The sequence below is a fragment of the Muscardinus avellanarius genome (genome assembly GCF_963383645.1).
Source record: "Muscardinus avellanarius genome assembly, chromosome: 3".
In the NCBI taxonomy this organism is placed as follows: Eukaryota; Metazoa; Chordata; class Mammalia; order Rodentia; family Gliridae; genus Muscardinus; species Muscardinus avellanarius.
The window spans coordinates 122,853,091-122,879,050 of NC_137788.1; the positions used below are offsets into that span (position 1 = coordinate 122,853,091).

General features: G+C 35.9%; 1 protein-coding gene across 5 annotated transcripts in view; it reads left to right on the forward strand.

Annotated features, from left to right (window-relative positions):
- Positions 1-25,960, forward strand: part of TCF12 (transcription factor 12) — a gene marked incomplete at both ends in the record, with an annotated part of 314,193 nt that overhangs the window by 210,513 nt on the left and 77,720 nt on the right. The gene's annotated exons all lie outside the window — the stretch shown is intronic.

The window sequence follows — 25,960 nt, forward strand, 5'->3', positions numbered from 1 at the left end:
CTTTTCTTCCATCTTTACACTGAGAATTTTGCATGCTCAATTTACCTGAAGATTCCATCAGAATCAAGCTGTGAAGAATAGAAAGGAAGCCAGGTGTAGTGGTGCACGCTTATAATCCCAGCATTTGGGAGGCTGAGGCAGGAGGATCACGGTTCACAGACAGCCTCTTAGCTACTTAGTGAGGTCCTCCGCAACTTAGTAAGACCCTGTTTCAAAATAAAGAATCAAAACTAGGGCTGAGGGTGTAGCTCAAAGGTAGAATGCCCCTGGGTTCCATCTCCAGTACTGCAAAATAAATAAATAAATAAATAAATAAATAAATAAATAAATAAATAAATAAATAAATAAGAAAGGCAAAAATATATATGTATATGCTTTTTGTAAGGCCTATCCTATTTTTACATACTATCATATTAATCAGTCTTATCTGTTAAAATAATAATATTCCATATAATAGTTCATAATTACTTCTGAGAGTTTTCTATAAGATCTATTTTATGATATTCATTCTTATAACTATTTTATGATACTCATTCTTATTATAAAATAGTATATTGTAAAAACTGGATATCATCTTCTATCCCATTACTGACAAACCCATCAAATAGGCATAGTCTGAAATATAACTTTTTGAATACAGAAGTCTTCAGCTTATCGATGATTTGCTATTAATTACCATAGTCAACTGGAGTCTGAAAATATTAAGTGGAAAAGTCTGGAAATAACTCATAAGCTTTAAATGTATTATTATTCTGAGTAATATGATAAAATCTTGTGCTGTCTCACCTAGGATGTGACTCATCCCTTTATCCATTATATCCACACTGTATACACTGCCTTCCTATTAGACACTTAGTAGCCATTTTGCTTATCAGATTGACTGTTGTGTTATCTCAGTGCTTATGTTCAATTAACTTTCTTTTACTTGATAATGACCCTCAAGGTACAAGAGTAGTAGAGGCTAGCACTTTGGATATGGCAAACTGAAGCCACAAAGTGCTTCCTTCGAGTGTGTAAAGGTAAAAGTTCTGTACTTAAGGAAAGGAAAGAAGTCATATGCTGACATTGCTAAGATCAACTCTACAGTAAAGTATTTTGAGGAGGACCATATCCACATAAGTTTATTACAGTATGTTACTGTAATTGCTCTATTTTATTATTACTTATTGTTCATTTCTTACTTTGTCTCATAAATTAAACTTTTTCACAAATATGGGCATATAGTTAAAAATATAGTATATATAGACTTTAGTACTATCCAAAGTTTCAAGCATCCACTGGGGAGAAGAGGCAGTCTTGGAACATAAAGCAGAGTAGAATACCATAATACATAGATTCTTATATACCAGGCCTATACTTTACCAGCCCATTCCAACTCATAGGAGCCTAACTCGTTAAATTTATAATTGACATCTGGAAATCCAAAAATGCTGTAATGAGGGTCTCCTCACCTTTTGTTTTTCTTTTTCAACCAGTTATTAACCATTTACCAATATTCTTCTCATGTCTAATTCAGAGCTGCAGAGAGGATTGAGGTACAGCGCAGTGGTAGAACATTAGGCAAGCATACACAGGCCGAAGGTTCCATTCCCAGCAACACCAAAAAAAAAAAAAAAAAAAAATTCAATGTTTCAGCGAATGGAAAAATACAAGGGCTAATTCCAGTTACAGTAAGTCAGTAGAAAATCAGCAATTGAACTTCTATCCTCTAATTAGATATTTTTCTGGCCTTTTTTTGAAAGATCACATTGTCAACTTAGATTTACCATTTCTTCTACATATTTTTAGCAGTATTCATTAATAAGAAGCACGATAGGCTGTCTTTTAGATCAGGTCAAATGTGGATTGGTGATTGTCATATTACTATGATAATTATTATATGACATGTTATACTTGTCCTATTACTATTACTATTATTTCTCAGTGTGAGAACTCAGTTTTTTATGGCCTAAACTACTGTTTTATATTCTGGATTGGAATCCTTTAATAGATTAGACTTAGGAGCCCTGTATATAATTTCTAATCTTAGTAACACTCTGTGAGAGTTTTGCCTATCACTAAATCATCACTCTTCCTTTATGAATAAGATTAGGGTGAAACAGAATTTTAAAAACTAATTTACATCATTTTGACAATAGCAACATCCATCAAGGTCTTAAAATTCTCTTCAACAACATCTCAAATCTAAGGTAGCAACTTGGTCCATCATTGCTGATTCTTATACTATGTCCTTACAGTTTTTATCCATTATTAATTAGGTATATAAAATTGCTATCGGCAGTTCTTAATAATACAATAGAAGGTCAGCAAATACCAGTTAATTATGGTAAGAAAAAAGAAATATAAAATTTACCGTCAGAAGATTAGGTTCAAATTCTGTCTGTACATTGATTGTTCATGTGAAAAATAGGATTATCAATTTCTGCTTTCACCTATTTTGTAGATCTATGAAGGTTAACCTCTGTGTGCTCCCAAGATTATTTTCAAGAGGCCTATAAGTTTGAGGGATAATGATTTAATGTCAACGTTACTGCTAAACTTGAGAGGAAAAACTGTTGTAATGCTACAGCTACTTAGTTAACCACAGTTAATACTTATATTAATGATTTTTTTTCCATATGGTACTGGGGAATCCAGAGGCTTTCTACCTCCGGGATATGCCCTCAACCCTCTTTTATACTTTATTTGGAAACAGGGTCTCACTAAATTGCCGAGAGCCTCACTAAGTAGCTGAGGCTGGCTTTGAACCTGTGTGATCCTCCTGTCTCAGCCTCCCAAGTGCTGGGATTACAAGCGTGAACCACCATGCCTGGCTGTATATTAATGATTTTTTACTTACCTTCTTAATATCCTTTTGGCAAAGGTATTTCTATTAGTTAGAGTTAATTTTAAGCTAAGTCGGGCGTGTAATTCCAGTATTTGGGAGGCTGAAAGAGGAGGCTCGCAGTTTGCAGACAGCCTCAACTACTACTTATTAAGGCCCTTTGCAACTCAGTGAGACCCTGTTTCAAAATAAAGAATAAAAAATAGGACTTGGGGGTGTAGCTTGGAGGTATGATGCCACTGGGCTCCATTCCTAGTATCACCAAAAAAAAATAATAATAATAATAAGGAATTAATGTAAGCTCTGAATATATGGTATTCCTATTTTGAAAAGATGAATCATAAGAGTTTTGCCAAGGGTTAATATATATTTGTACCTGATGTATTTCATAATTAATCAAGGTACACAAACAATTGCTACCATTTGTTGAGTACTGACTGAACCAAACATTCAACTGAACACAGTCATATTTAATCCTTGCTTAGCAACCCAGCCTTTACATTAGAACATGGGTTCTTCAGAGACAATATTTTTTCAAGGCTGTATATTTAGCAAGTGGTAAACCTAAACCCCTGCTTGAGGTTTTAAACTGTGATATGACTAAACAAAAGAGTGTCAGATTCTACTCTCTGTCCCTACCTCATTCCATTTTAATTTATCAAGTATTCCGGACTGGGGTTCATGCTTGAGAAGCCCGCTTTACTATATATGCCAAATCTAAGGTTATATGGAATATACAAAGAAATTGTAAGATCACTGTTCAAAAACTCTTTTATGGAGTTTTTTGGAGATCAGCAGGCCCATGGAAAAGAGAACAAGATTAGTGCAGTATATGGTGTGAAATCTAAACACATATTTCTGTATACAAGATTTTTAAAGATATTCAAGTTGTAGACAGTTCAGTTTTTAAAAACTTATAGAAGCAATGTATGACACCAGAAAAGCAGCCCAGAATTCATCCAAGCAGAGAAAATTACATGGCAACAAGGACAGACTGCGTCAGTGAAGACAGGAAGGCTCTTAAAACAAAATTCATCATTGTGAAAGAAACAGTGGCTTTGCTATTTATTATTGTTACTGAGCTCTGACATTGGTGCAATTGCTGGAAGAAATTGTGATGAATGATACCAGCTGATTTGGGGCTACAGAAACTGAGAAACTCCAAGAGGTAAAGGTACATTATTCCCATTCAAAGAAAAATTTATATTCTACACAGTATTTATTTTAATGGATCACAAAAGAGGATACACAACTAATTGGCTGCCGTTTTGTTTTACTTATTTACAACTGACCAAAAATAAATTAGTGACCATAAAAATTATATCCAAATACAACCTTGAAACCATTTTTTTTTAACAAAATCTCCCAAATGCACTGCTGTTAATGTACATAAATCCAACTAATATGCTACAAGATTCAAACTAATTTAATAAAGTCTGATGGGCCTTAGTTCATGTTAAGATGCTATAATAATATGTTGCTAAATGAGTTTCCTCATATTGCCTTCATGACAATGGCATAACTGACGGGCCATTAAAAGGAAACTGCTATGGCAGGCCTACTGGAAATGTAGACCATCCTGCAACAGAATTGTTTAATTGATTCAACACAGACCATAGAAGCCATCATTTTTATGAACAGGTCTAATGCTTTTTAGACTGCTATAGTCTAAATGAAAAATCCTTTTATTGTATGCCAAAGTTTTCTATTTATACCTCTTATATTTTTTTATTTGTGGTACTAGAGATTGAACTCAGGGGCATTCTGTCTCTGTCCCATATCCCCAGCCCTATTTTATTTCTTATTTTGAAACAGGATGTCACTAAGTTTTAGCGGGATTCATTAAGTTGCTGAAGCTGGTACAAACCTGAAATCCTCCTGTCTCAGACTCCCAAATGTTAGGATTACAAGTCACCATGCCCAGCTGATTTTATAACTCTTAAATATTTATTCAAATAGTTTGAGTAAGTTTTTCTCAACCTAGACAATAGCAGGTTTTTTTAGTTTTTTGAGGGTTTTTTGTTGTTTGTTTTTATTTGTTTTTGTTTATTTTTTTATTTTAGAAAGCTTGAAATGTTAATCTGAGTTGAGATATTTTGCCCTTGAGAAAATGACATAAAACTTTATCATTTGGTCTTTCCCATTTTGTTTTCATTATATTCAGACATTTGTAACAACAAAGTAATAAAAAATTAACACATCATGGAAACATAAAAGGATAAATATGTATATACCTAATAAAAGAACTTCAAATAAAGCAAAGTATATTATAAAATTAAAGGAAGAAGTAAACTTTTTATAGTTACAGTTGAAGATTTGAACATATCTTTCTTGGCAATTGACAGAATAACTGGGCAAAACATTAGTAAAATCAGAATTTAAAACTTAACAACAATTTTGTCCTAATTGGTATTTATAGAACTCTGTATCCAACAACTAAAGACTGTTAGTTTCTCTGAAGGGCACATGGTAGATTTAAATAGGCTTGAACCATGATGTAGTTCATAAGAATAGTTTCAGTAAATTGCAATGTTTGAAAATATATTGAGTATGTTCTCTGATCACAAAATAATTAAAGCAGGAGTTGGTATATAGAAAAATAACATGTTTTGAAATTAAACAACACATGTGTAAATAACCTATGGTTCTAAAAAGAAGCCACAGGAAATTTAGAATGTTTTTCTGTCTGAATAATGAAAATAACCCAAAGTAAAAGGCAAGAGTTGGGTGTGGTAGCACACATCCAGTACTTGGGAGGCTGAGACAGGAGAATCACAGATTCAAGGAAAAAGTCAAGTAGTAAGACTCAAAATAAAAATTTAAAAAATAGTGTAACTCTCAAAAATTTAAAAATAGGGCTGGGGGTATAACTCAGAAGTAGAATGTTTCTGGGTACAACCTTCAGTAGCCCCACACACAAAATGCTAAAATAAGAGCATAAGTCAATATAATAGAAACAAATAGACAGGATTATGGTACATGCTTGTAATCCCAGAACTTGGGAGGCTGAGGGAGGAGAATTGCAGGTTTGCAGCCAGCCTCAGAAACTTAGGTCCTGTTTAAAAAATGAAAAATAAAATCAGGCTGAGGGTGTGACTCAGAGAATGCCTCTGAGTTCAATTTCCAGTACCAAAAAAAAAAAAAAAAGAAAGAAAAGTATAAAAAACTAGAAAAGTTCAAATTCATTTATATGAACAAAGAAACTGTAAAATTAATGACCTTTTGGTACACCAGTTAAGGTGGGAAGAGAAGGGAAGGGAGAAAGAATAAAAATTACTAACATCAGAAGTGGAAAAGAGGGGACTTCCAGGAAGATGGCGACAGAGAAAAGCGGGGCTTATGAGCCCCGCTAACAACCAATCTCTATTACCACAAAATCAGCACCTTTCATAACCAGAAAACGCCATCAGCAGAGAAACAAAGAATGTAAATACAAGGGACAGAGAAAAAGAGGGCTGGAAAAACGAGATGAGACTCCAGAAAGAAACCAGACTGCAGTGCTGTGGCCCGAGCCGCGGAGGGGCGCGGCATGGGCACCATCTTCCCTTACAGCACCAGGCACCAGATAGGAGGGGTACTCAGAACGGAGCTCAGAACAAGAGAGGAGATACGCCGGCCTCACGGCCGAGGAAGAGACAGCAGCGCCATACTGCCGATGGCAGCAGCGAGCTCACTGGACGCCACCAGACCAATGCACTCAACAGCCCACCAGGCTCCAGAGAGGAGTGGCGGACAGCGAGTCGATGTGAGAGGCTGCAGATCAGCCAGGCAGAATTCGGCAGATTTCTTGGCACAGGGAGCGTCTAAAGCTCCCAGAGGCTGGGCTCAGCACACCCTGCAGGGACTCAGAGCAGAGCTCAAAAACAGAGAAGAAATACGTCAGTCTCACGGACGAGGGCGTGGCAGCGGCGCCATATTGCCACTGGCGGCAAGAGCAGCTAATTCACCGAGTTCACTACAGCTCCATCAGCACACTCAACAACAGTGAGTCAAATTGCAGCCCCTAGAGGAGAAATCCCAGTACTGCACTCCCAGGGACTTGACCCAGTGGGGGAGTGGCGGTGGCAGAGATATCACACCATAGTCACAACTCTCAGCAGGAGAATGCCCAACTTGGCACCCCCATGGTCTAAAGTAGCCTCGATTGACTCCCTGGATCTGAGACTTTGCGATACAACCCAGTAAAGGAGTAGTGGGAACTGAGATACCACAGACTCGAGATCCAGAGCACCTTAAGTGAAGTCGTAGTGACCCAGAGAAGGCACAAACTTCCGAAATCATGGGAAAGAGGAATAACAACGGAGCAATGAATATCCATAACCCCACAACATCAGAACCTGATAAAACAGAAATTCAGAGATTTTTAGAAGATCAAATCAGGAAAATAACTGTAGAAATAATAGAGGTGTTTCGAAAAGAATTCAGAGAGAGCCAAAAAGAGATAAAGGATGTAATCAATGAAATAAAGGCCTCAATTCAAAGTATAAACAACCGATTAGACCACATGGAGAATAGAATCTCGCTCCTAGAAGATGATCACTCCAAAAGCGAATGCATAATTTCTAATTTAGAAAAAAAAATCAGACCGCAAGAATCTGACATTGAAGAAATGTGGGCCCATTTTAAGAGAGCTAACCTAAGAATAAATGGAATAGAGGAGGGAAAAGAAAGTGAAACCAAAGGGATCAACAATCTCTTCAAGGAAGTAATAACGGAAAAGTTTCCAAACATAGAGCAAGAGGTCGATACACACATCCAGGAAACTTATAGAACTTCCTTTAGAGAGGCTCGGAGAAGAGGATCCCCACGCCACATAATTGTCAAAATGACCAATGTGGAAGCCAAGTAGAGAATCTTAAAGGCAACCAAAACAAAGGCCAAGTGACATTCAGAGGCAAACCAATTAGAATCACTCCAGACTTCCCAAACCAAGTCATGAAAGCCAGAAGGGCTTGGAGTAACATATTCCAAACTCTGAAAGAAAACAACTTCCAGCCAAAAGTTTCCTACCCAGCAAAACTTTCTATCAAATTAGATGGGGAAATAAGAAGCTTCCATGACAAACAGAATTTATGTCTTCAAAACTAGCGCTAGAGAAAATACTCAAAGAGATTAACTACAAAGAAGAAATAGGTAACACACAACAGAACCAGAGAAACAAGATTCTCCATCCAACAGACAACTAAGATTGGTTATCTTTGAAGATTCATTATTTTTGTCAGTCTTTTACCTATTTCTAAATTGTATTGTTTGCTTTTATTGTTGCTAATTTTTAGGATTTCTATTTGGAATATTAATATATCTTCAGATATAGCATTTGGAAATATTTTATCCCATTCTATCAGTAACTTTTAACACTGTTTACATTGTCTTTGGATATACAATTTTTTTTTATTTTTTAGGGAGTTTGTTTACCCTTCTGTTGCCTGTGCCATTGAAATCATATCCAAGAAATCACTGCCAATTTCAGTGTTGTTAGATTTTATGACCCAGATTTTTTTTCTAAAAGTTTATAGTCTTAAGATTTATATTTAGGTCTTTTATCTATTTTGAGTCAATATTTGTATATGATGTTAGGTAAGGGTCCAATTTTATTCTTTTTCATGTAATTATTATTTTTTATATTTAGTTAAAAGATTATTATTTCTACCACCAAATGTTTGTGGAAACCTTGTCAAAAATAACAACAATATATGGAAGAATTTCTCTAGGCTTTTATTTAACTCCAATGGTTTATATATCTACCTTTATAACAGTACTACACTGTTTCAATTATTGTAGCTTTATAAGGTTTGAAATCAGAAAATTTACATCTTCTAGCTTTGTTCTTTTTCGAGATTGTTTTGGGTATCTAGAGTCCATATTTCATATTAGGATAGATTTTTTTCTGAAAAATAAATAAATGTATGATAGTTTCACCTAATATATATATATCATTCTCTGGTTTAAGAAAGAAAGCAAAAGGAAATATTGAAATGTTATCTTTAAGTCATCAAAAGCTTGTTATCAGACAACTGAAACTGTTATGTGAGATTATCATTGTTAATTTTGGGTAAATTGCTATAATACTAGATGTCAACCACTAAGCCAAGCATGGGAAGGAGGGATGGGGAGGGAACGGGGTGAGGATCGGGTAGGGGCTAACTGGGTGATGTGTGCATGTATGTCTACAAAAGTTTTTTTTAAACCCAATATGATGTATGAATACAGTGCACCAATTAAAAAATTTTTTTAAAAAGAAGTAGAAAAGAGGTTATTAGTATAAATCATGTATACATTAAGAGAGTAAGAAAATATTAATAATTTAAGTAAGTCAGTAAGTTTAGGAACTTAGATGAATAAATTTCTTGAAAAATGCTTCCTAACAGGAGACTATATAAAATCTGAAGATATATTTCTGTCAATGAAAGTGAATTCATCTACAACACTTTTTCTTGATAAAAGGTTTAGGGTCATAGCATTACTGGTGCATTCTTTTTTACATTCTTAGGGAAAATTTAAAAAAAACCCTAATCAAGGAGGAAAAGCATCTCTGCTCACTTTATCAGGTGAGCCACACCCTGTTATTCAGGCCATTCAAGTGGTTTGTACCAGAAGTGAAAGTTCAGTAAAACATTTAAATCTCAATTTGTTGTGTTCACCATATTAACAATTTCAGAGAGAAAAACTATTATTATTTCCATACATACAGAAATGTATTTGACAAAATTGAGTGCTCCTGATAAAGTGCTCCTGATAAAGTCTCACAATAAAGTAGTAGAATTTGATAAAAGACATGTATGGAAAACATACAGCTAATAGCATACTTCATGTTGAAAGACTAAATGCTTTATCAACACCAAGTTAAGAACTTTACTCTCATCATTTTTACTTTATGTCCTGGCCAGTATAAGGGAAAGGAAGGGGACTGTGTTAAGTTAAACTGTAACTGACATGGTTTTATATGTAGAAATTCTTACAAAATAAAAAACTTTTAATACAAGTACTTTTAGCTATATCACAGGCTATAAACTAACACTTAAAAAATTAATTAGCCGGGCATGATAGCACATGCTTGTAATCCCAGCATTTGGGAGGCTAAGACAGGAGGATCGCGGTTCGTGGCCAGCCTCAGCTACTACTTAGTGAGGTCTTTTGCAACTCAGTGAGACCCTGTTTTAAAATAAAGAATAAAAAATAGGGCTGGAATTGTAGCTTGAAGGTAGAATGCCCCAGAGTTCAATCCCCAGTACTGAAAATAAGAAAAAGAAAAAATTGAAAGCTGGACACAGTAGTGTATACTTGTAACCACAGATTCTAAAAAGGCTTAGGCAGAAGAATTATAGATTCAAGGACAACCTGGGCAATTTAGTAAAATCCTGTCTCCAAAGATAAAGAAAAATTGTGTTGCTATACATTAGCAATGAATACTTAAAAATGAGATTAACAAAATAGTACTGTTTATAGTAATATCAAAAAGCATAAACATTAGGGGATGTGTTAACAAAAGATTTTAAGGCTTCAACAATGAAAGCATGAAACGGTATTGAGATAAAGCAAAGATCTAAACATAGAGATATACCATGTTCATCAATTGGAAGACTCCATGGGATTTAAATCTTAGTTTTTACTAACTTTCATTATGGATTTAATACAGTTCAATCAGAATTTCAGCAGGATTTTGATTGATAGTGACAAAATTATTTAAAAGTTTATTTTAAAAGAAAAAGATTAAAAAGCCAAAACAATTTTGAAAAGAAGAAATAAGGATAGATTTACTTTACCTGACTCACAATTTACTGTAAAACAATACTAATCAGGACAAAAATCCATGTAGTATTTGTATAAAGATTGACAACTTAAAGAATAGAATAGAAAGTATAAAAAGGGACCCACATGTATATGACAGATGATATTTGATAAAAGCACAACAGCAATTCAGTGACCAAAGGAAAAAATCTCTAAAATATTTTACGGGGCATATTCATATTTAAATGTACTGTATCAGTATGAGAAACAAAGGACTTTTATTCAGTATCTATACCACATAAAACATCAATTTGAAATGGTGCATATAAATTTACCTTTGAAAGATAAAATGAGCTACGAGGTGGAAAAAACACCTAGATGTATATCTTTGCCGCCTTCAGGTAAACAAAAATTTCTTTCAGAAGACATAAAAATCTTGAAACATGACAAACAGTGATAAATTGAACTTAACCAGAATTAAAGATTTGTACTTATATTAAAAACACCATGAAAAAAGTGAAAAGAGATATTTGTAGTCCTAAAATTGGGGAGGCTGCGGCAGTACAGTCATTTGAGCCCAGGATTTCAAGGCCAGTCTGGAAAACATAGCCCAAAACACTTCTTTCTTTTTTTTTAAAAAAAAGTAGAAAGTGAGAAACCACAAACTAGAAGATAATTTATAACACATACTATAACAGAAATCTTGTATGTGGAATATATGATGGTCCTTTATAACTCAAACGGAGGTAAGCAGCCCGGCATGGTGGCACACACTCATAATTCCAGCATTTGGGAGTCTGAGACAGGAGGATCTCAGTTTGAAGACAGCCTCAGGTACTACTTAGGCCCTTTGCAACTCAGTGAGCCCCTGTTTCAAAAAATAAAGAATAAAAATAGAGATGGGGTATAGTTCAAATGTAGAATGCCCCTGGGTCCCATCCCCAGTACTGCAAAAAAAAAAAAAAAAGCTATGCAATTTATTATTCATTCAATTCATTCATTCATTGGCACTGGGGATTGAACCCAGAGGCATTCTACCTCTAAGCTACATTCCCAGCCCTATTTTTTTTTCTTTTTTCTGGTACTGGGGATGGAACCCAGGGGCATTCTACCTCCCAGCTACACCCCTAGTTGTATTTTTTAGTCATTTTAGATTTTGTAACAGGGTCTCACTGAGTTGTGAAGAGCTCACTAAGTAGCTGAGGCTGTCTGTGAACTGCACTTCTCTGGTCTCTACCTCCCAACTGCTGGGATTACAAGTGTATGCTACCACGCCTGTTTTCTTTATTTGAAAACAGTGTCTCACTGACTGCAGAGGGCTTAAGTAGCTGAGACTGGCTGCAAACCTGCAATTCTCCTGTTTCAGCCTCCCAAGTCCTGGATTCAAGTGTGCACCACCATACCCAGCCAATTTTTTTAAATGGGCAAAGTACTTAAATAGACAGTTCACAAAGGAAGATATACACGTGGCCATTCAGCATGTGAAAAAACATTCCACTTTATTAGCTATCAGTCACAGCCAATTTGAACAGAAGGTTGTCAATGATACCTTAGAGGAAACGTGAAATATGACCACAAAGAGAGGAAGATACTTTGGGAGGTGGGAGGAAACGTTAAACTAGTGAGTGCAAGCTATAATAGTACTTATAGCTGCTTCCTCAATTTTTTTCCAAAACAATAAACTTTGTGAGGGCAGGGTTTAAAGACTGCTTATTTGTTGTATTTCTAGCACTTAGTTCAGTATCAGACAAATAGAAGATATCAGTAAATCTATTTCTGTTGAAAAAGAAATGAATGTATGTTATAGGATGATTTATTTGGTTTGAATTGATTTTTTTTTTTTGGGGGGGTGGTACTAGAGATGGAAGCCAGGGGAATTCTACCTCCGAGCTATAGCTATACCCCCAGCCCTATTTCTTTTTCTTTTTTTCTTTTTTTCTTTTTTTTTTTTTTTTTTTTTTTTTGTGGTACTGGGGTTCCTGGAAACCCTTCTACCTCCGGGCTACAATCCCAGACCTATTTTCATATATATATATATTTTTTTAATTTGGAAACAGGGTCTCTTAAGCAAACTAAGGCTGGCTTTGAACCTGCACAGTCTTCCTGTCTCAGCCTCCCCAGTGCGGGGATTACAAGCGTACGCCACCATGCCCGGCTCCAAGTTGTATTTTGATGATCCATCTGAGACTGGACACCAAAAATTCCTATTGACACCAACCTATATGGAGTTTTAGTTTTGTAATTTTGATTTCAGTAGTACCCAGTAGACTAAATGCCTGACAAACAGCAAATGCTTTAATTGTTAAGTGATCAGGTTTGTAGGTCAGTTGGATAGGTTAATGATGATGATGATATATAATGACTAGCATATATCAGACACTTTACAAACATTATTACATTTTCTCCCCGAAGTACTCTTATGAAAGAAGTATTGGCCACGTGTGGTGGTGCACACTTGTAATTCCAGTACTCAAGAGGCTGAGACAGGAGGATCGCAGGTTCACAACCAGCCTTAGCTACTTAGTGAGGCCCTCTACAGCTCAGTGAGACCCTGTTTCAAAATAAAAAATAAAAAAATAGGCCTGGGGGTGTGGCTTAGAAGTAGAATGTCTCTGGGTTCAGTCCCCAGTATCACAAAAAAAGGGAAGTGAGAAGTATTGTTGTTGTTGCTGCTGCTGCTATAGCTAATATTATTGCTTATTATTTCTCCCATTTTAAACCTGGGGAACCAGAAGCCTCAAAGACCTATGCAATTTACCCAAGATTACATAATTGGGTAAATGTTAGATGGTTAGAATTGAGGTAGTGATGAGAGAATGATTGAAGTAATAGACTCTGTTCTAGGTTTCAAAGGAAAGAAATGAAACTCTGCTTAAACTTTAGGACTGGAAAAAAAAAATCAAGGTATTAGATGTCCTGAGGTGAAAGAGCAAGTGCAGTGATAACGCAGTGGTGGGCGGCGCTGCAAGGCAGGAGGTTCCGTGACAAGAACATCGCACTTGGTATCTTTAGAACTCGGTGGCTCCCAGTGTTACCATCATCTTCCTTTGGGGAGTAGACTGTTATACTAGTGACTGGGGATTGCTGGAGAAGGTTAAGAAGGTATAAGACTAATTCATAAACGATGTGAAGCTTTCCAGGCGATGATTCTTTCATGAGGAAGCATGTGTAAGGGCCATCCGTGCACAGGAATTGGTGGCATAATAGAAAAATGTTTGAAGCTGAGCTACGCGATCTAATCTTCTGGGCTTTGTGGGTTGTTCAGAAAATAGGTAAAATGATCTTTGTGCTCGAAAAATCTCAAATTATTAGGCAGTAGGCAATTGTAATTTCTGCTTCTGTTAAAGGCAGGGGAAGTTAAATTTTTGAAGGGTTACTTGGTAGGGAAAAAACTTGTTTCTATTTTCTTCATAAAAAATTGACAATTATGTCTTTGGTGATAGTGCTCTTTAGGAGCATTTTTTCAGAAAGTTTGTTTATTCTTTTGTAAACTTTAGGATAAAAAGCCCTATGAAATAAAATGTATAGATTACATACCACCTCAAAACAAACAAGTGCATTGCCTACATAGTGGTCATTACATAATAATGGATTATTGTCCATTTTAAAGGGTGTTGCAAGAGCTGAGAAATGGCAGAATAAATGAAGTAGGAAGAACAGAATGTTGGCAGGTTTTGAAATTGGATTGTTGTTTAATGAAGGTTCAAATACAAGGGCTCAGAAGAGAAGATGTGCTGTCCACTCATGATGGTAGCATTCAGGAGAAAGGTAGTAGCTTCAAAATAGAAGAACTCTTGTGAAGGTACTTGGGTCTGCTTCATACCATTTCCGCAAAAGAAAAATGACATTCCTCTATCTCTTGTTCTTCTAATGTTCATACCTCCTATAGCTACAGCTAGCTGTTTGTTATTCATTTTAAAAAAAGGTTCAAGCCCAGCGTGGTGGCGCACACTTGTAATCCCGCGCTTGGGAGGCGGAGACAGGAGGATCACACAGGTTTGAAGCCAGCCTCTCTGGCTTAATAGACCCTATTTCCAAATAAAAATATAAAATAGGTCTGGGAGTGTAGCCTGGAGGTAGAAGGGTTTCCAGAAACGCCACAGGTTGCAGTGTAGGAAAACATTCACATTCATGGGGCTCTTTGTAACAGGAAATTTCTAAATTCAGACATTTAGAAACTGCTCACTTTGCCCAGGGCTTGGTTGGTAGTGCATGCCTATAATCCTAGTACTTGGGACTCAGACAAGAGGGTCTCGGGTTCAAGCCCAGCCTCAGCAATTTAGCAAGATTCTCTTTCAAAGTGAAAAAATAGAAGCAGGGCGTGGTGGCGCACACTTGTAATCCCCGCGTTTGGGAGGCGGAGACAGGAGGATCACGCAGGTTCGAAGCCAGCCATGCTGGCTTAAGAGACCCTGTTTCCAAATTAAAAAATATAAAAAATAGGTCTGGGAGTGAAACCCGGAGGTAGAAGGGTTTCCAGGAACCCCAGTACCACGAAAAACTAAATAAATAAATAAATTAATTAATTAATTAATTAATTTTCAGGAAACCATGTTGAGATTATAAGGTTTGAGACATTTAAAAGAATCAGCTTAACAGTTGGCGTGGCTGGTATGTATTTATTGACCCAGGAAAGGATTAGAAACATTTCAGGTTTTCATTTACTTTGTTTCCCTGTACATTCTCTCCCCACCCCCACCCCTGAATTAATATATTGTCCAAAATGTTAGTAATGACTTGGAGCTATTCAGGTTGCACAAAGCATTTAATGAAATCTTGTCTTAGACAAAACACTAGAGAGAATCATAATTAATGTCTCATTTTCTGCCAGTTGCTATTGATTACTCATTCAAGATCCCTTTGTTCTCAGAATGATAACAACTGTAGCTTGCATCAGTATCTAATGAGATTCTCAGGATAGATTTCTTTAACAGCATGCTGGTGATTGCTAACGTACCCCTGAAATTTCAATGTAAATGAATTAACATCAAACACAATTATTTTACAAATGTCAGTGTTTTCCAAATTTTAAATTTATTGCAGTTTTTAAAATCTTTTTAGAAAATTAATAGAAGGCTGACGTATTATTGAAGCCCAGCATATATTGTCTGTCCTGAGTCCCTCGCCCTCTTAGGTTTTGATTCAGTTGTGACCTGAGATGAGCAGCTTTGTCAGTCTTCAGTTCTCCTGTCATAATCTCTGAGACTTCATATGTATTTACAGCTGTACTGTGCTGTAATCTTTTAAAATTCAAAGAATAAACTAAGAGAGGTTGCCCACACCTGTAATCCTAGAGACTTGCAAGGCAGAGGCAGGAGGATTGCAAGTTTAAAGACCGGGGATAGCCAGGCATGGTGGCGCACACTTGTAATCCCAGCATTTGGGAGGCTGAGACCGGAGGATCATGGTTCACGGACAGCCTCAGCTACTTAGTGAAACCCTCTGCAACTCAGTGAGACCCTATTTTCAAATAAAAAATAATAAATAGGACTGGGGTATAGTTCGGAGGTAGAATGCCCCTGGGTTCAATTGCTGTTATCACACACACAGTATAACTATTTAAAACAAGAGTTTTTAAAAAAGAGATTATCATCCTCGATTTTACAGATATTAAAAGAATAATAAAGCCAGGTTTGATGGCACACCCTTGTAATACCAGTGCTGTGGAGGCTGAGACAAGAGGATCACAGTTCGAGGACAATCTCAGCTACTTAGTGAGGCCCTCTGAAACTTAGTGAGACCCTGGGGCCAGGCATGGTGGCGCACATTTGTAATCCCAGCATCCGAGAGGCTGAGACCGGAGGATCACAATTCACGGACAGCCTGAGCTACTTAGTAAGGCCTTTGCAACTCAGACCGTTTCCAAAATAAAAAGAATAAAATATAGGGCTGGGGGTGTCGCTTGGAGGTAGAATGCTCCTTGGTTCCAATCCCAGTACCACAAAAATAAATAAATAAATAAAAGAATAATAAAAAGAATACTGTAAACCAAGCATAGTGGCGCATGCTTGTAATCCTAGCATTTGGGAGGCTGAGACAGGAGGAAGTTATGAATGTATATCAAAGTATATTTGATACATGTTTGAACCAACCCATTTAATGATAAAATGCAGTTAAGGAAAAACAAGCTTACAACTATCAAGACTATCGTTTCTTACAGTGCTAAACTATTTATATTAAGAGGATAAAATCTGATGCTATATTTTCTGACTACTTCTAGCTACTAAACAGCACCATTTTTATAGGATATTCTGCCTTCCTATATAATCATATTTAAAGTATCTTTCAGTATAATTCACAAGAGTTCACATTATCAAATGATGTTGGCCAGCCAGGTGTGGTGGTGTGTGCTTATAATCCTAACACTTGGGAATCTGAGACAGGAGGATCGCACAGGTTCGAAGCCAGCTTCAGCTACCGAGTAAGGCTCTCAGCAACTTAGTGAGATCCTGTTTCCAAATAAAGAACTATAAAAATAGGTCTGGGAGTATAGCCCAGATGTAGAAAAGCCCTTGGGTTCCATCCCCAGTACCACCACTAAAAATAAAAAAATAAAATTATGTTGGCCAAGCCTACTACACATATTTTGGCTAGGATTCTACCAAATAGTCTTCTTAAATTCACATTTGAGAGTTAAGAGTATTTCTCATACATAAAGGGGGAGAGAAACTTTAAAAATATATATCACATAAGTTGTTACAATTCCATATATGAATTACTTTTTTGTTTATATGCTAGAAACTTGTTATATAAATCAAAATGCTACTTATCGTAGGGTTCACTATAATTGAGACCATGTTGGTCAGCACTTCAAGGTATAACCTTTCATTGATTATTTCTCAGTGTTAGATAATAAGGTTCTAGATGATTATGAAAAAGATTATTTTCTAATAGTATATTAAGAAAACCATAAACTGGATATGATGGCACACACTTGTAATCCCAGAACTTGGGAGGCTAGGTGGATCACAAGTTTGTGGCCAGCCTCAGCAGCTTACTGAGACCCTCAGCAATTTAGGGAGATCCTGTTTCAAAGTTTAAAAAGTAGCAGGGTGTCCTGGCACATGCCTTGTAATTTAGTACTTGGGAGACTGAGAAAGGAGGATTGCAAGTTCACAGCCAGCCTCAGCTACTTAGTGAGGCCTTCTTCAACTTAATGAGGCCCTGTTTTTAAAAATTTTTTAAAAAAAGGAATTTAATAGGAATGGGGGGTGTACCTCAAAGTTAAAATGCCCCTGGGTTCAATCTCAAGTACCATAAAAAGAAGAAAAAGAAATGAGTGCCATAACATTTCAGAACTAATTCTGCCTTTAATAAGACAGCTTGGCAGAATAAAACTGTTTTGCTTAGTTCTATATCCTCTGGGATATATGTATTCTTTTTGCCTAAGACACCTTCAGGACAAGATCAGTGGTAATCAATAATGCTTCTCATTTGTTTTAAGCAGGCAGAAAAAGTCAATAATAAGTGATACATAATTTTATTGTAGGACAAGAAAAATAAAAAGTTTATCTTTCCTTTAGTATTACATAAATCTCTAAAGAATCAAAGGAAAACTATATGATTGTGTTACTGGTAGAATATCAAAATGTAAGGCTATTATAATTTAGCCCTTAACTTTTAAGTCATAATTTCCATGGTTTCTTTGAAATTATTTTATATTGTCATGTCCTTATAGAGAACATTCTCTCTTAAATGTCTTTATTTCTTACAGTGCTAAACTATTTATTTATATTAACAGGATAAAATCTGATGCTATATTCTTAAACAGTTTTCCCTATATTTATTTTGTACAATCATATGAATCATGATATAAACTGGGAGAAATAGTTATATTGGAATGATTGGATAGCTGAGTGAAAAAAAGTCTTTTTAGCATTGATTTTATGTTGGAAAGAAGTATTTCTTGTTCAGCTTTTTCTATAATGAAGAGAAAAGGTTGTTAATACTAAAATTAGTAACAAATAAGCATTTTTCCTAAGAAATTTGTCCTTTTTCTCTCTGTAGTATATACATATCCAAAATCTACCAATTTATATTCTTTAAGTAACTCAGCTTTAGGATTATAATCCAAAAATTCATTTATAAATCACTTATACTTTTTCAAGTTAAGTCTTACCAGTGTAATTGGATTTCTTTTATAGAAATTTGCTGTAGGAACTTGTGTTGAGGAAAACAGACCTGAGAAGATATATTTAAAAATACATTAGTTAATTCTCAGTACTTATGCTTCTTTTCTCCAGTTTTATTTGGAAAAAATACAAACCCACAGAAAAGATGAAAGAATATAATAAATGTCCATGTACTCTTCATCAAAGTTCATCAATTAACATTTTACCACATTTGTACTCAATATGTGTGTATATGTATGTTTATATGCCATATGTGACTTTAGACCCATAAGTGCACATACTTGTGCTAAATCATGTAAGAATAAGTTGACATATTTCCATTCTTGATCTAGATTGATACAGTTTGAATCTGTCACCCACTTTGTATGAACCTCTGTCAACCCCTAGGGGTCTGTCACTTCTGCCTCTAATAATCTCTTGCCTAATTCCATCATCCTGTTTTACTAACACTCTTAAGCTTGGATTCTAGTCAGGCGAGGCCTCTTGAAACCTCAGGTGATTTACTTAGGACTTAGGCACAAAAGGATTGTGCCTAAGAACAAAGTATAACATAAACAGAACATAAAGTATAATACCACTTATCTTCACTCTGATGATATTTAGACTATGATAATATACAAGGAAAATAAAAAATGAAGCTGATTTTTTGTATTAACTAAGCCAGTAATCATTGTATATACCTTTATTTTTAAGCCTTGCTCTTCCCAAGAACCCCGTAAAGTATTTTTCTGTATACATCAAAATAAGAGGAAGCAGACTCATTAATGTAGATAATTTCCTCAGGATCACCAGTCAGTGTGTGTGTGTGTGTGTGTGTGTGTGTGTGTGTGTGTGTGTTTTACTGGGGTTCCTGAAAACCCTTCTACTTCTGGGCTACACTCCCAGGCCTATTTTTATACTTTTTAATTTAGAAACAGGGTCTCTTAAGCCAGCACGGCTCGCTTCGAACCGGCGCGATCCTCCTGTCTCGGCCTCCCAAGCACGGGGATTACAAGTGTGCACCACCACGCCTGGCAACCAGTCAGAACTTGAACACAGAATAGCTAACTCTAAAAACTGATGTTGTTTTCTAGAACATAAGCATTTTAAGTCTACTTTTAGTAATATTTACTTTCTTGTTTGTCATTTACATTATTCCATGCCTCTGTTATGACCACTGTTTGACATCTTTGAATAACTCACTAGCTAAATTTTACTCCTTCTAAAGATTATCTTTCTTTCCTTGTTACCCAAGTACACATACTTCTCTTTAACATCCCAAGACTTAGTCCTTTTTCCCACTTCAAGTGTTGGATTAGGATGTCTAAATATTTTTCTAAAAAAAAAAAACAACAAACAGTAAATAGCTTTTGCAGACCATATAATCTCTGTTGCAACATTAAACTTTTCCTTTATAGCATAAAAACAGTGTAGCCAACACAAAAATGAATGATTCAGACTATTTCATGAATTTAAAACAAAAACCCTACTTTGACTTGCAGGCTGTGACTTTTTTTACCCTTAATATAAATTATTATCTTATGTACTAATAAGAATTTGTACCCAGTGCAGAGGTGAATTGTAATCCAGTACTTGGGAGGTTGAGACATGCAGAGCACATGTTCAAGGCCAACACATTGTAACATAGGGAGATTTTGTTTTGTTTGTAATACTAGGGATTGCACCCAGAGGCACTATACCATTGAGCTATATCCCAGCTTATTTTTTATTTGTTTCTTGTTTCGTTGAGACAGTATCCCACTAATTTGCCCAGGCTAGTCTTGAAGGTATGTTTTTCCTATCTCATCCTCCCAAGTACTAAAATTACAGGTATATATCACAATACCTGGTGGGGGACCCTGTTTCAAAATTTTAAAAGACTAGGGTGTAACTTGGAGGTAAACATCCCTGGGTTCAATTCCTAATAACATGTGTACACACGCACACACACACACACACACACACACACACACACAATTTGTGTGCCAAGAAATGTTGTAAGGCTCTGATAAGTGATATATAAATATCTTGTCATGTATATAGTGACCAGCTTCACTTGTGTCTTCCATGTGAAAATATAGATGAAGTAATCAGTACAGCAGGTACTTCAAATCATTATCAATGCCCGGCATGGTGGCGCACGCTTGGAATCCCCACGCTTGGGAGGCGGAGACAGGAGGATTGCTCTGGTTTGAAGCCAGCCTCACTAGCTTAAGAGACCCTGTTTCCAGATAAAAATATAAAATAGGTCTGGGAGTGTACCCCAGAGGTAGAAGGGTTTCCAAGAACCCCAATACCACCAAAAATATTATCAATGAAAATCAGTTTGGCACTGAATAGTGACTATCCTTTTGAAACACCAGTAATGTTTAAAGGAAAACTTCAAGGTATATGACCCCTGCCCTGAAGCATGTGGTAATAATATGTTCCACCTAGCATACTGTGAACTATATTCTGATCTTGCTATTTGAGGAATGTTGCATACATGTGCCTAGCACAAGGAAAATAAAAGGGAGAAATAGAAAACAGATGTGGTAATGGAAATTTCAGTATAATGGAGACTTAAAGATTCCTGGGGTCACACCACACTCAGGTATAAAACATCACCGAGATTTGCTCATAATTTGTTATATAAATGGAAAAATATGTATGTATGTATTGTTTACGTTTGTATTGAATATTTTCAACCTTCTATCATTTCTTTTAGAAACTATTTCTCCTATATATTTGTTATTCACACCAGTCTGGTGAACATGGTATCTATTAGAGTTTGTATTATTAATACTAAATAATTACATTGATACTGTGTAATTTATTCATGATTGTTAAATTGTTTGGTAACTGAAAAATTCTTCTACTATATAAAGGATTATGTCAGGTCTGTCCAAAAAACGAATTTACCTTTTGAGGCATTTGCAAGACCTGTTTCTAATCGTGATTATTTCTGAAACATGTATTGACTTTTGGCGAATTTAGTGCATCCATTTTTTCATGTGTGCTTCAGCATTGATTAATTAGTTTTTAAAAAACTCAAAACATCAAATGAAAGTGAAAAGACAACATCGCAAAACTTAAGGACTATAGCAGAAGTCATGATGAGAGGGAAGTTTATATTCATAATTACCTATATTTTAAAAAAAGCAAGCCAGTAAGTACAGTTGTGTGCACCGATAGTCTTAGCTACTCAGGAGTAATTATATGACAATAAAAGATAGTCTTTGTGAAATGAACAAGTTGCTAGAAGTATATTATCAAAACTGGCTTTAAGAAGTAGAAAGTCTACATGGAGAAAAAATAAAAATAAAAAAATAAACTGTAATAAAAATCCTCCCAGTTATAAAAGGCCAGAACCAAATGGCCTCATTTAGTGAATTCTACCAAAAATTTAAAGAATAAGAGCAATCCTTTTCAAACACTTCCTAATTCATTTTGAGTACAGTATTATGGTGATACCAAAGCCAGACAAAGATACCTCAGAAAGAAAGGGAACTACTGAACATTATCCTTTTTCAATATTTATATAAAAATTTTGTACAAAATGCTAGCAAACGGGGGACAGAAGCACATGACAGGATTATATGCCACAACCAAGTGGGTTTTATAACAGGAATAAGAGTAGTTTAATTTGTGAAAAGTGATAAGTGTAATTTTTTTACCACTTTAATAGAACGAAGGAGAAAATCCACACTATCATCTCAGTTGGGGTGGGAGAAGAGGGAATAGCGTAGAAATGAGTAGACTTTCATAATGAAAAAAAAAATTTAGCAAGCTAAGAAGAGGCGAGAACTTCCTCAACTTGAGAATTTATTTCTGAACCCCACAGCTAATACTGTTCTCAGTGGTAACATTGAGACCAAGAACAAGAAAAGATCTGCTTTGTTATACCTATCTTCACCATTATATTGGAATTTCTAGCCAGAGCTCATAGGCAAGAAAAAGAATTAAATCCAAATTGTAAAAGAAGTAAAACTGTACTTATTTGCAGATAATTTGATCTTATATAGAGAAATTCTTAAAGGACTTATAAAAAAAGCTACTATCACTAATGAATGAATAAAGTTGCAGAGTGTAAAATCAACAGACAAAACTTATTTACTAGTAATTAACAAATCAATTAAAATCAAGAAAATACTTCTATTTACAGTAGTATCCAAAAGAAAAAAAAATACTCAGGAGAAACTTTAAACATGAAGTAAAAGACTCTGTAGCTTCTACTGAAAGCTACAAAGCATCATAAAAGCAAATCAAAGAAGACCTAAATAAATGGAAATACATTTGGCATTAATTGATTAGAAGGTTCGTACCGTTAAAGTAGACTGGGTATGGTGACACATGCCTGTACTGTCAGCTCCTTGAGAGGCTGAGGTAGGAGAACTGCCTACTTGTTGGCCTTGGCAACTTAGCAAGATACTAACAGGGCTGGAGATATAACCCAGTGCCCTAAGGTTCAATATCCAATATTGGGGGAAAAAAACCCACTTATTTTTATTTTTTGGTAGTACTGGGGTTCCTGGAAGTCCTTCTACCTCTGGGCTACACTCCCAGACCTATTTTTACATTTTTTTATTTGGAAACAGGGTCTCCTAAGCCAGGGCACGCGGCTGGCTTCGAACCTGCGTGATCCTCCTGTCTCTGCCTCCCCAGCGCGGGGATTACAAGCGTGTGCCACCACACCTGGCTAAAATCCACATATTTTTAAGATGGCATTATTCTCCCCAACTAAACTACAGATTCAATACAATTCCTATCCAAATTACAATAGCCTCTTTTTGCAGAAATGAAAAAGCTGATCCTCAAATGTATATGGAATTTCAAGAGACCTTAAATACCAAAAACAACGTTGGAAAAGAAGAACAATCTTGCCAGGCATGGTGGTTCACCCTTGTAATCCTAGTACTTGGGAGGCTGAGACAGGAGGATTGAAGGTTCATGGCCAGCCTCAGCAACTTGTGAACCCTTCACAATTTAGTGAGACCCTGTTTCAAGATAAAGAATAAAAAATAGGGTTGGGGGTATAGCTCAGAGGTAGAATGCCCCTGCCTGCATTCAGTTTCTACTGAAAAAAAAAAATTTTTTTTTTGGAGTGTTCAACCCTTTCCAATTTCAAAATCTATGATAGATACAATAAACCAGTAGGATAAAATTGAAAGCCCAGAAGTTAACTCAAATATCTATGGCCAGTTGGTTTTTCAAAAATATGCCAGCCCCACTGAATTAGGAAATAGTATTCTCAACAAATGATACTGAGAACAATTTGTTGGCCATGTGCAGAATGAAGCTGGACCCCTTCCCCACAGCATACAAAAAGTTAACCCAAGTTGTATCAAAGTCCTAAGTATAAGCTGAAACTATGAAACTCATGAAAGAAAATATAAGGCTGTATATTTATGAACTCAGATTCGGATTCTTAGATATAACATTAAAAGAATTAAAAACAAAAGAATGCAATCTTCATCAAAATTGAAGACATTTATGCATCACAAAGGATGCTGTCAAACTGAAAAAGAACAAGAGAAAATATTTGCAAGTCAATAGTCTAGCATCTAGAACATGTAAAAAATACTCTTAGAATTAAACCACCAAAAGGCAACCCAGTCTCCACCCAATGGAGAAATAATTCAAAAAGACATTTTTTTCAAAGAAGATATTGGTATGGCTATTGAAGTTATGAAAAGATGCTTAATATTATTAGTCATTAGGGTAATGCAAATCAAAATCACAAAAAGGTACAATTTCAATTTGTAAGAATGGCTATATTAAGAAAGCAAGCAGCTGGGCGTGGTGGCGCACACGTGTAATCTCCACGCTTGGGAGGCGGAGACAGGAGGATCGCGCAGGTTTGAAGCCAGCCGCGCTGGCTTAAGAGACCCTGTTTCCAAATAAAAAAGTGTAAAATAGGTCTGGGAGTGTAGCCCGGAGGGAGAAGGGCTTTCAGGAACCCCAGTACCACCAAAAAAAAAAAAAAAAAAAAAAGCAAACAAACAAAATAACAAGTGTGGGCAAGGGTGTTGAGAAATTGAAATGCTATATAGTTCTGTTGGAAATGGAAAATGGTCTAGCCAGTGTGGCAAGCAGTTCGGCACTTTCTTAAACGGATAAATAAAGAACAGGACCTCGCACTGCCACCCCTAGTTATGTACCTAAAAGTATTGAAAACAGGTACTCAAATAACTTATACATAAATATTCACAGTGGTGCAAAGGTGGAAACAGCAAAAATGTCCATCAGTAGATGAATAAACAAATTGTGATTTATCCATATGATGGGATAATATTAGCATTATAAGTGAATGATGCAAAAGTTTATATAATGTTTAATTACATTTATTGAAAATATCTCAACTAGGTAAAGCCATAGGTAAATAGGTAAGTTACCAGGGATTGAGGAGGGTAGAATGGGGAATGATTGCTTAAAAAGTATGAAACTGGATGAGGGACAGAATAGTCTTGACTGTTTAATGCATATGGGGTTTCCTTTTGGGGTGATGACAATATTCAAAATAAAGAATAAAAAATAGGGCTGAGGGTGTACCTTGGAGGTAGGATACCCCTAGTACCGCAAAAAAAAAAAAAAAAAAAAAAATATATATATATATATATATATATATATATATATATATATAACCATATATTAAGAGTGTACTGATAGCAGTTAAGAGTAATACATATATGACCGGAGGATAGTGTGTGTGCTAGAGGATCTCTTTTTACTTAAGAATGTCCTCAGGTCTATTCAACAGCCTTTCCCTTTGATATTTTCTTTTTCTCTCCTGCCTTTCAAGTCTCTGTGATCCTTTTCATATCAGCTACCATCTCAGCTGCAAACTAACCTCATTTGCCTTATGATAGGGTGACTGGGTTAGTAGGTTTAGGGTGCTGAATCTGAATTTCAGTGCACCATTTGACATTCCTGATGTCATCATAGCATATATCAGGGCTCTCTTCTCAGCCTTATTATCTTTATGGGTTTCTTGTAATCACATTTTTGATACCTAAGACATTAGAAAAGCTAAAAAATACATTGATTGAAAGACCTGAATCTGAAAAAAATAGAAATAGATTATTATAAGCCAGATAGTACAAAATTATTATTATTATTTTGTGTGTGTGGTACTGGGAGTGGAACCCAGGTGCTTTTCTACCTCCAGGCTATACTCCCAGACCTATTTTATACTTTATTTGGAAACAGAGTCTCACTATGTTGCTGAGAACCTCGCTTAAGTAGCTGAGGCTGGCTTCGAACTTTTGCGAGCCTCCTGTCTCAGCCTCCCAAGCGCAGAGATTACAAGCGTGAGCCA